Source organism: Pagrus pagrus, assembly GCF_965226575.1.
Source record: "Pagrus pagrus genome assembly, chromosome: 8".
In the NCBI taxonomy this organism is placed as follows: Eukaryota; Metazoa; Chordata; class Actinopteri; order Spariformes; family Sparidae; genus Pagrus; species Pagrus pagrus.
Genome location: NC_140192.1, coordinates 21472675 through 21485339, shown reverse-complemented (window position 1 = coordinate 21485339; position 12665 = coordinate 21472675). Strand labels below are relative to the sequence as shown.

The window sequence follows — 12665 nt, the reverse complement described above, 5'->3', positions numbered from 1 at the left end:
CCACCACATCCTGCTGCTGGGAAGCAGCTTCAGATGGGGCAGTGTTCACACGATGTACAGTAAACAACAAATGCAGGCCAGGTGTCTTTTGTGTGTGTGTGCGTGTGTGTGTGTTTGTGTGTGTGGTATGTGGCCCCTTCATTCTTCTTCTGTCACACTGTACACTGATTGTAAAGCTACGATAATAATCTGGTCAGTCTTCTGAGAGTAAAGATAGGGCCATTCCCTCAAGATGACCTTTTGTTTTTACAGTTATTTCCTCTTCTTCTTCTTCTTCTGCTCTTTGCATCACCCTGCCAAACACACATTCTGTTACACACACTAACAACTGGCAATCAGATTTGTTATGAGCCGCCACCACCACCACCACCACCTACAAACCATGCATAACACGTCAAAATGCAGAAGACAAGATCTAAAAATCTGATGAGTGTTAGGCCACTTCATCTATTGCTCAAATCGACATTTTAGTCATATTATATGACCTTTATTAGGTCAATACATTGGAAAGGTCATGTTTAAAAGGAACTTTGATACACTCAGAAAAATGATTCAGCGCTATTGCTGTCAGTGCTGTATCATATGCCTGCTGTATGTTTCTGTCCTCATTTTACTCACGGGGTCTCAGGGGAAGTGGCAATGTTCTGACACCTAGGGAGTTTTCCTCTTTGTTTCGACTTCTGACTCTCTCACACAGGCCCACACACACACACACACACGTACACGTACATACGTACGCGCACACACAAATGCAGCTGTATCTGACCACATGCACAGTTATAACACAACAGGATGTTGTAGGGTGGATGTTTGAGGTGTGAAGGTTCACACAAGCCATGACAAACAATATCTATTTCTCAGAACTAATTATTTGTTATTCTTGTTCCTAATAGATGCTGGCACTCCTAACCCGTTGCTTGTTTTATTAGTTATATTTTTGTCAACATATAAACCAGGATTTGAACTCAAATGTGTCTTACTTGTGGCAGTTACTGCAACACATGAACCACTCGCAGTCCACAACACGATTCACTTTGCCCGTTTCACATTTATTCTTCACAGACACTGAGTGCAGTGACAAGACAATAAGAAAGCAGAAGGACAAACAGAAGGACAATCATTATCTTCCTTGCTGCCGTTTGTTTACAACCAACGCAGAGATTCATCAAATTGGTGCTGTCAGTCCTGGGCTGCATTGTTAGATGCCAGAACTGTCAGTTTGAATAAATATTAGGGCAGAATTTGTTTTGTTCACCACCGTCTTCCTCCAGCATCTGAGGCATCAGCATACATACACCAGGGCTTGTGGAGGACTTCAAGATGAGCCCACTAGATAGCTTGGCTCATACAGAGACAACATTATGATAATGTCCCTATAAGTAGCAGGGGGATGGGCACAGTGTCATCTCTTCACATAGACAGAGCCAGCAGGGAGTCCATAGTCAACTACATTTAGGGCTGTCTTTGTTGTTGTCTACGCTCCCATCTGTGTTGTTGTTTTGTTCCGGTCGGCATTTCCTCACAGACATCGTTATCGCCCTCATTAGAAGAATCTCCATCTCGGCCCCAAATGGAAAACAAAGTCGTGCAATAACTCTTTCTCTCCATTTGTGTGTGTGTGTGCAGCATTGTATATGCAAGTATAGCTGCATGTGCAAACTGCAGGTGGCCACTATAATCATTCAGAATGATTGTTCACTGTGTGCCTGAGCAGCTTGTCGTAAGTCCTGCCTATATGTTCAGTTTTGGTTTTTTTGTCTCATTTCATAGTCAAGCATTTGGAGGATACAAGTAGAGGATATGTGTAAAAGGTGTCTCAGGATGGACACCATGGGTACAGTGAATGAATCTCATGCAACTAAGGGCAGCAGGGTGTTCAAGCCAGGCATCTTTAGGAGGTAAATGAGGGAGAAGAGAAGGCCAGACTGGTTTATCTGAGTGTATCAGGAGTTGAAGATAGCCCCACTGGTGTGTTGTCCAAGGAGTCATTTACTTCATTAACCCAGGCAGATCACTGAGGCCTCAGTAATCAGCATTGTCACACGTCCCATTAACTCCTCACTCTATCAACATGGCCCTTGCTCCGTCTAACACACACATGCACAGACGCACCCGTGTTACGCACATCTGTATCAAGTGCAGGTTATCTCACACACAATTGCATGTTCCTTGTATGCTGTCACTGTCTTGCTCACAGCGAACCTCTCCAACCTGCGCGCACACACACACACACACACGCACACACACACACTCACACACACACACACACACACACACACACACACACACACACACACACACACACACACACACACACACACACACGCACTCCCTCTCCACCTCTCTCAGCTAACCCCATTACCTCTGTCAGTCCCAGGGGTCTCTCAGCTCTGATGAACCCTCTGCTGCCCTGTGAGATTAGTGGACTCCCTGAGAAAAGCCCTTCATTGATTGAACGTGAGTCTCTCCTGCTTGCAATGTCAGCTCAAGGTTAGCACGTCGACTCTCGCTGCTCTCTTTCCCGGCACAGTCAAGTGCTGTAGCTTTGTTATGAATATCAGTGTGCTATTATCATTCCAGCTCTGCTGACTCCACTGCTTTTATTATTCATAAAGACAACAAACCAATTATTGACATTCTCCTTCAGAGTCCCTCTTTTCTACCCCTCTCTCAATTTTTCTCTCCAGTGGCCCCACTTAAAACATTTGCCAAATTAATCGTTAAATCATTCTTCTCCATCTTCACCTCTTCATCTCAATCTCTCCATCTCCTTTCTCCCCATAGATGAAACCACAGTGGCACTGATGCCACATAAAAGCTTTAGCATTTGGTAAAGTGGCTTGAATGAGATCCGCTTTTATGTATTGCAAATCAGGCACGGGGAAGCATTTACTTTGCGTCCCACTTGAGGGAATCTTCCAGACAAAAAGACAGGGAGAGATGAAGGAATGAGGGCACCACTCAGTCTGTAATAGAGAGTTAGATAAATGGCTAGATCAGGAGGACAGATTGATCTTTTTTTGTTGAACTTGATGAACATGAATGATGCACCAGATTTCCTGTAGCGGTGAATAGAGATGAAAGGATTATCTAGATATTTAGATCATTCAGGCAGGAACGTTGCCCTACACTGCTGTCTCTTTCCTCCCCATCATAATTCAATATTTACAGTTTAAGCTGGAAAACTGCTCCCTCTTGGCTGCCTGTATCTGGTATCCATGGCAACAGATTCGAGAACAGAGTGCCGTCTGTATGTGTCCGTGTGTGTGTGTGTGTGTGCATGTGTGTCTGTGTGTAATGTTTACTGATACACTGCAATTGATTGGCTGTTGGGGAGCAGCTGTTGACCCCTCGCTCTCAGGGGTCTCTTTGTATTCTTGCACACATCCCAAATCAATAGACACACATGAATGTGAGCACACACACACACACACACACACACGTACACACACTGTTTTGTTATTCTATATTTGTGAGGGCTTAAAATGTATTTTTGAGTCAAATTATGTTTCTGTTCTCTGAAACCCTAAAGCCAAGCCAATTAAATCCAGCTGTTTGTAGTCCTTCACTGACCCTACTATCATTGTCAAGACATCGGGCCACATTGTTTCACACTCTGCTGTTCATTTATTTATATTTCTTGTTAGTTTTTTTTACACAGATGCCACTTTTAACCAAAAAAACAGTGATGTAATGTTACTACGTATATATTTACTCAAGTACTGTACAATTTTGAGGTATTTGTACCTGAGTATTACCATTTTCTGCTACTTTATTCCTCCACCCCACTACATTTTGAGCCAAACATTGTACTATTTACTCAATATATTTGATACATTTGGTTACTAGTTACACACTGCATCAGAGCAAAAGAAGTGCATCTTTAAATCATTTATTTTTTATCGGAAATCTGATGAAAAAAAAAGACAAATAATAAATAATAATTAAAAAATACTGAATATCAGATCCAGTCAACCCATACACAGTTTATATATACTACTACTACTACTTTACATATATTATGTAAATATATGTAGAATTTACTTTCACTTTTACTTTAAGACTCAAGGACTCAAGTACTATTTGTATGGGTGACTTTACTTTTACCAAAGTACTCATTTTAACACAATATCCCTTTCCTTTTACTTAAGTAACAACCTTTGGGTACTTTTTACAACACTGCTTGTAACAGATGTAGTAGATTTGTGTTTTGGGATGGGGAATGAGCCTTTATATGTATGTCCTTGTTAATGTTACTATGTTGCTTGTTTTGTGTCATTGGATTGTTTCATGTATTATCATTACTGTAATTTATGTATTTTTTAAAACATTGTTTAAATATTTGTCATGTTTTGTGACTGAGGAGGACCCCTTCAAAAAGAAGATGGTGCCACTCAAAAGGTTTATCTACAATTAAATGTTCAAATAAAGATAGAAGTAAAATGCACACAAACACACATGCAGCAATACAATACTGGTCCCATCATGCCCAAGTGGAGAAATCAGCAATAAACAGTGACATTGTTATGAAAACACACCCAATAAGGTCTCTAAACACAGTTTACACACACTTATACACATATACACATAAGACGTTTCTGAATCTTGTCAATGTGCCACAGCAGGGGAAGTGAAAGGCAGCAACACCCAAACCACTGATGGCACTGCAAAATTTAACTACAAGTTTGAAACTGTGCTGAGTGTTTACATGCTACTGAGCACATAATCACAAATACCGCCCCGGCTAATGAAATACCTCCCAGTGGGTGTTCTACACATGGGCATGCACACTCATATCCAGAACACACACACACACACAAATGCAAGGGATGAGTAACAGTGAGTAACTGTGGGGCACCAAGAGAGAAAGGTCATCTGACATCATTTGCATTTGCTTGTTAATGTTAAAGGATGTTTTCCATACAAGGAAGGTCAAGGTTTGCATGGAGGCACGATATAAACACAATTTGTGACAAAGATGAATTAATGGAACAACTGTGGCTTGTTCAGGGCCGGTTGATGTAGGTTTTCCACCGTGCTGTAACGTGACATATTAAGGGGAAAGCACCAATACACACACACACACACACACACACACTCAGACACACACACACACACACACACACACACACACACACACACACACACACAGGTCCACACTTCACCTTTATTCATTCACTCAGCCCCATTCACACCCACCTCATCTTTCCCTGAAGCTAACGTGTCAGCAGAGTGTGTTGTTGCAACTTCTGACTCACTGCACACACATGTTCAATTGAATTATACTCTGCCTGTCAAATGACATCATCTTAAGTCATTCCAGTAGTTGTGGTTAATGGGCAAGCCTTTTCCTATTAAGAGAAAGGTGATCAAGTTTATTTATAGATAAACCCACAGGTTTGCAAAAGGTGTCATGTAAGAACTCCCCCGAGGACGCAATAGAGCATCTGACAGATTGACGTATTTAGTTATGCCTCGGATGAGGGTTACATAACTGTTTATTGTAGATGAGGAGAGTGAAACCATTAATCATATACTTTCTTATATCTAAAATACATCCTCTTTGTAATCAGAGGAAATCTGGTCATGGATAGGCTAATTAGGATTTTAATCATCCATTTTATGCATTTATTTTAAAAGAATTCTAATCTACTGCTAATCTATTACATTAATTGTTGTTATATTAATATCTAAGCAATCGTACTTGCTCTGTTTTATCTTATGTGTTTCCTGTACTTAACTGTAATTAATCTCTTCATTGTCTGTTATGTTTTACAAGCTTTGTGTTGTATGTTATGGGCTATGTGGTGCTGCTATCTTGGCCAGGAAAATTCAATATTAAGTTGAGTATGGTGCTGGACAAATTGATTTTCTTCCACGTTTATGCCTGGAACTTTACCAAAAGGACCATGGCTGTTCAAATGAAGTCTGGCTGGTATGCTGCGGTATTAAACTAGCCTATTATCTGGTCAATTTGGCAGCAAAGTGAAACGGACCCATACCAGACTGTCCAGTGCTCAAGCCTTCGAGTTGTTAAACTCAACATCTGTTCATTGTCCTTGAAAAGTCTCATTTAATTTCTGTTTCTATTTCAGGCCTCTTTAAACCTAGATTCAATATTCATATATGAACTCTTAGCCAATCCATATATATGTGAAAATAACTATTTCAGTGTCACACTCTATTTTAGTCTCTTTTCTACAAGGGAGACCTGGCCAAGAGTGGCAGAAACAGAGTTGCAACTGTAAATTACAGAGAATAACACTTAAATAATCAGGCTGGACTCGAGGGATTTCACCATAGCTTGTTCAGTAGGACAATACTCTAAATTTAAGTTCAGTCTGCAGATTGTTTTATGCAGTGGGAAGAGGAAGAAGATTGTGATGTCCAAATTTCAAGTTTAAAAGAGAAGATAAGTGGGCCTAAATAGGAAGTTTGCCAGGCTGTGTAAATAAAAACATACCAGTGACTGAGCCTGCACATATGCAGAACAATTACTAGGCTATAAAAGTTCTGCATGCAGTCATGCATGACCTGAATTTGTTAAAAAAAAAAAAAAGTGCAGAACACCACTCCGTCCTTACAGCAGTGACTCAGTCAAAACAACAGGCCTTTTGCCAGATGTTGTTTCCCCCCTTTGCAGGAGCCTATAGTCCCACATGATAGGGCCATGGGAATTAAGGGAAGGTTGCAAATGAAGGAGACGCGCTAAGCGTGAGTGCTGCCAGGTGGAGGCGATGTCGCTCCTCCTCTCCTCTCTCCTCTCCTCTCTCCTCTGCTCCGCTCTGCTCTGCTCGGCCAGAGCTTTCAGTCTGCTGGGTGAGATCATTACCAGACACCAGGCTCCGGGACCTGACATTCACCGATCGGAAAAGCAGAGAGAGAGAGAGAGTGAGACAGAGAGAGAGCGAGAGAGCGAGAAAACCCTGATCCGATGCAACCGGCGAGGGAAAGCGACCCTAACCACCGTCTCCTGCCTCGGCTCCCCAGTCTCCCGTACTGACGGCTGAAAGCGCGGTCTTGTCGCGGACATTTTCCCGCTGGATTTAGGCTTGTAGTCGGATGCGGGCTTGTTTTGACTGCAGTAATAGTCCTGCTCCCCCCCCCTCCTCCCCTACCAACCGAGTAGCGGATTTGCGAGGGATCTCAGCGCTGTGCAGCTCCCCGAGTGACCAGCGATCCTGCAAGGCATCGGAGGCGCACTCTGCACCGCCGCGGCTCCCCACCACACGGGTCAATCCGCGAGAGTCTCTAAAGATCTGATTTCTGCGAGGAATTGAACAGAAGCGCCAAGTTTCCGATTGGATTTTTTTTTTCCCCCTGTGCGGCTACCTGCCTCTGTCATCAGATCGGCTGCAAATCCTATTTTCGCGTTTTTTTTTTTTTTCTTTTCCAAAGCACCGTTGACGCCATTTTCCTCGGGGTTTTCTGTCAAAAAAATATCTACATATATCCTGGCACCGTTTGACAGCTCCCCGGGAGGCTGTCATCCCATCCGTCGCTCGTGTAAAATGTGTCTAAATGGATTGTAAATGATCTTGATAAAATATTTACACGTTAGAGCCGAGTGTGTGACAACATTAGACATGGGTAAGTAGTCCCGGTTGACTGGCCACATTCCACACCTGAGTACACCTCTGCTGTAAATGTGTTAATGTTTTCATAATGTAATATTAGCTGCTGTGTGCGTCTGCCTTACGTGTTTGCGTTTTACATGCCGCCTTTATAGATGTGTGTGTTTTTTAATATGACGTCCATTTTTACCCTTTAATTGACATTAATTGTGTGCTTGTAGTAACATTCCAACAAATTCGACTAAACACACGCACGCGTGCACACACTCACACCACCATGCGCACATTGTCGCACGTACACACAGACCACCCCAAACAATGCTGTACCACTCAGGCTCCCTCCATTCTCACTGTGTAATACCTTGGTAATTAGGTGGCAGTAAGATAAAACAGCTAATTAGGTCAATGGGATGAAGTGTCCACTACAGGTTGGTCAAGGAGCAGCTCCACCAAGCTGTTTACGCTCTCAGTTGAAAATGTTTTTCCACTGAGGTGGACCTCCTGCATCTTCATTGACATTGATAGTCCATCACATAGCATCACAGTCTGTGACAGGCAGCAGGCAGATGGTTTGTACTCCTCCAGCCTGTCATGAGTTATGTCACATTTGACTGTATGGAATGTTTCAAAGCGTTTTGGTTGAATGTGGTTTTTCTATCGGTTCTGGTCGAGTTACAGGAGCTGCAGAGGGACACATGTCATGGAATGATGCTGGGGAAGTTGCATGTTGACGCACACTCGGTATGCAGGGAGCGTGTTGCGTTTCTCGCTTTGCATTCATGTTGGTTTATTTTGTGTTTGTTGAGTCCTCACATGCCGCCGTAGCATCAGTGCAGAGGTGCCAGCATACATACAAATGTGACTTCCACGTTGCATGCAGTTGGCTACACAACCCTGGTTGCATTTATCAATAGCTGGTCAGTTTCACGTGGGTGTCAGATCCAGCGTGGCCAAAAGTGATGGCCATGTGTGGAGAAGGATGAGGGCTGGAAGTGAATGGAGGAAGGTGAGAGCTGCAAGTGAATGGCAGAATGCCACTGTTATCAGTCACAAGCAGAGCACCAGGAGATAAATAGACAAGCCTGAATGAGTCAGGAAAGTGTAGGAAAATAGTCAGGTCTCGGGGATAAATGGGAATGAAGGTGTGGAAATGAGCACTGGATGAAAACGATGAACAAGGGCACGAGAGGAGAGGCAATTGTAAGAGAAGTGCGTGACTAGGTGGAAAGAAATGGGGTTGAGGGATGGATAATAGAGGTTACTCAGACTCGGATGGAACCATCGATCTTGTCTTGTTAACAGATTTTGGGGGAGTTGAAGCTGGCAGGGATTTTGCGGCGCAAAAGTATGAAGCGGGCTATTAAAACCCCTATTAGGTAATGAGATGCCCATGCCACCTTTAAATTAAAGCATGAGAAATCGATTAGGTGTATCCCCTTCTGAGCTGGATACCACGGGTCGAAATAGGATCACAGAGAGGGGGAGGAGGGAATGTGAATGGGATCCAAGGACAAATCTAACTGTTGGCAGGCTCTCTTAACAGAATATCAGCACTGGAGCACCTTTTGGCAGAGCACACAGAAAGAGTGAGTGAGGAGGGGAGAGGTAGGAGGTGGAGGGTAAGGGAAAGAGGTAGCACAGAGAAGAGGGGAGAGAACAGAGGTTGGGGGGGTGAGGTGAGGGGAAGGAGGAAGACAGTTGGGGAGAAGGGGAGGTGTTTTTGCTGACAGCCATTTTGTGGCTTCTGCTGCAGTTAAAATGGTTTAACATTCATCTGCTTCTGCGGGGTAGTTAGGTGAGGATGGTTTTAGTGCTACCTGGCATATGGCTCATCCAGAGGAGTGTGCGCGTGTGGAACTGCACAGAACGGCTGCAAGGCCATCATTTTCTATTATAGCTGTCCCACACATGGCACTTTATGACTGTCCTTCTAGCTGCCCTATAGCTGAACACATGCTTGTGCCAGAGAGAGAAAGGGTTTTATTTTGCATTTCATGTCCAAATGGAAGTTCACAACGTTCACTTAAAAAAACGGAATAAGCTCTTTGATGTGGACACGGGGAAAAGATGGCTTCTTTCACCTTGCTCTACTCCGAGGCAAACCATTAACAGAATCCCAGTTTGAAAACTCATGCTCGTGCCCACTGGATTTGGAAGTACTAGAAGGCTGGGGCCTTTTGATTTGTCTCTGACCAAAGATTGGATCATTCTAGAAACACTGGTTTACGTGATTGCCCCTTCACTAGAGGGCTGGTATAAAAGAGAAAAAGAGATAAATGAAAAACAAAAATGGCAGACAGACAATGTTCATCATCCCTGTGAGATACTCATCTACAGCCAGGGATGGCCGAGCCTCTACTACACTCTCACATCAAAGAAGAGGAGAAAAAAGACTCTTCACCTTGTGCAATCACACGGGCGTTTGGTGTGCTTGTGGATGTGTGAATGTGTGCGTGTGTGCGCATCTGTCTGCATGTGTGTATGAGCTATTTGTGAGTCCACCTCAGGCACTGAGCTGCTGGGTATGCAGCCTTAAAAGGTTGCGTTTCTGCTGCCATCCCTCTCTCCCTCTCCCAGTGTTTCTTGCTCACATTCAGACTCCTCTGTTTTGTCTGCCTGTCTGTATCATTCACCATCTCCGTCCTGTCCATCTGTATTCCATTATCGATGTGTTATCATAATTGTTTTCAAAGGACAATGCAAAAGGTTGGAGGAGTGTCTCATTCACAGCCTTTCACATCCAGCGCAGGCAATGACCTTATGCTATTTGAGAGTGAAGCTGGTTAGCGCTGGTAGTTTTGAGAACATAATAAAGCTATTTATGCAGTGAGTCTGGCCTCTTACAATCACCCTGCTGTCTGAGGCTAGTCGAGGTGTGTATGTGTGTGTGTTTCAGTGTGTTTGTGTGTGTAAGAGAGAGAGAGAGAGAGAGAGAGAGAGAGGAGACAGTGAGGCTCAGGCTAGGCGAGGGAGGCCCGAAGAGGGGTCACTCTTACATAAACTCTCTGCCTGTCTGCCAGTAACAGAGAACTAACACAGCTTAGGGCACCAAGCAGGGAGGGAGGAGGAATGGTCATGACCCAGCTAAGTAGTTTACACAGTAATGGCCTCGAATGAATATTGTACTAATGTATGATGCCATTTTGTTGTCATACTGGGTGATAGCTGTGAGGGGGCAGTGAATGAGTCTTAAGAGCGCCCCCTAAAGTGCCTTCTTTTTGATGTGTGTGAATGTGAGTGTGATGTTGTGGTTGGCAGCTGTCTCTTTTTCCTGTCATTGTCCTGACAGTCACATGACAGACAGGGTGGCTTTCACACATGCCATGAGGGCGAGTCACCAAGCTGACATTAGTGACTGGGAGGTTCCTGGAGGACCAAACATGGTCATGTGGGCACTGTACGATCAGGTCAGGACTGAGTCTGAACTAACTCTCTTTCTTAAACGTTGAATACTTTAAAGTTATTGAGGGACCACAGTGGTGGTTTTTGCATGTTTTAGCCCATTAAATCCAAATAGCCTATACTGTGCATACCATACGTTTTTGGACTGATTTGCTAACTTCCAGGCAGCCAGTGGTTTCCATTGATTTTAATGGGTTATGAAAACCCCATTCAACTCTCTCTCTTGAGATAGATACTCTGTCAAACTCAACATTAAGCCCTATTTATTTATGACGTAACCCTTGCTGTTGTGTGGTTATGCAGTGAGCAGGGTCTGTTCTGGAGATCTGTTTTCAGAGTTTTTTTCCAGAGATTTTACACTGCCCAAAAGCGCGTCATGAAATCAAACAAAGACAAACGATAAAAATGTATAGAGTAATGGGCATTTGGTAGTGTCCTGCTCGCAGTCGCTCCTCCTAAATGTATTACCATGTCAAAATAATGTGACTCTGACATAAAACTGAAGCAGACCAAAGACTGCAGTTTTGTTTTCCTTTTCATACTGCACGTAATGAATGAAAATCAATGACTTCCAGGAATGTAGGAAATCAATCAGAAAACTTATTAGTGTGCTTTGGAAAAATGGTTGGCAGTATAAAGTTGGCTGTATTGAGTATAAGCAATTTGGAGTTCATAAGCTGAAACATGCAAAACCACTGTTATGGTCCTTTAAGCCTTTTTCATACTTAACCACCATGGGGCTACCAGAACCTACATCAATAACCCTTATGAGTCAGCTTTGAAAGACTGTGGTTTTAGATTGGCAAACTTAACAGCTAAAGAGAGGGTTCGTAGAAACAGACCTTTTCATTTGCATTTAATCTAGCAAATGCAGAAGAAGAATGTCTAACTATTGACTTTGACCTCAGGGTTGGACACAGTCTGTGTGCAGTCTTTAAACACCGACGAGTTTGTTGAAATACCGCTGTGGATTATGATTATTCAATCACACTGTAAGCATGGGGCAGCACGGGTGGTGCAATGGTTGGCACTGTCACCTCACAGAGAGAAGGTTCGAACTTGCAAAAAGGGTTTCACCAGGTGCTCCGGATTCCTCCCTCAGTCCAGAGACATGCAGGTCAGGTTAATTGGCGGCTCTGAATTGCCTGTAGGTGTGGTTGTGGAATGGTGGTCTGTCTGTGCGTGTGTCAGCTCTGTGATTGACTGTCGACCTGTTGAGGGCGAACCAAGCCCCCACGACCTAAACGGATAAGCGGCTATATCTGTAAGCATGTGCTGTGTGGTATTATGACGGGATCAGCTGTTAGTACAGTAGCGTGGGCTGGTACAGGAGTGAACACAAAGAAAACCCATATACACACACACACACATACACACAGATAGTGTAAAATCCCTACAGTAACCATGTCAGAGTGTATTAGCAGAAGGTAGGAAGTGGTAATTTGTTACCCACCTCAGGTTAGGTAATAATACTATACAGTATACAAGTTTATATGCTGTAAACCTTTGTGTGCTCTAAGGTTGTTGTAAGTCTGTAAGCTTTTACTTGAGTCATGTCCGCAGGTAGTGGTGTAGTCTGAGTTCACATCAGTCTAAATGGTGTCAGTCTAAGCTCAGTGTGTGAGACAGCATTCCCCACTTCCAGCTCAGTCATGCCTCATGTCATATTGACTGATGGGATTCCCTGGA

General features: G+C 43.5%; 1 protein-coding gene across 1 annotated transcript in view; it reads left to right on the top strand.

The window, feature by feature from the left end:
* The first annotated feature begins 6778 nt into the window (after positions 1 to 6778).
* Positions 6779 to 12665, top strand: part of setbp1 (SET binding protein 1) — a 34938-nt gene continuing 29051 nt past the window's right edge. The window contains exon 1 of the mRNA XM_084359110.1: positions 6779 to 7590. The gene's annotated coding sequence lies outside the window, so the exon portion shown is untranslated. The remainder of the gene's footprint in view (positions 7591 to 12665) is intronic.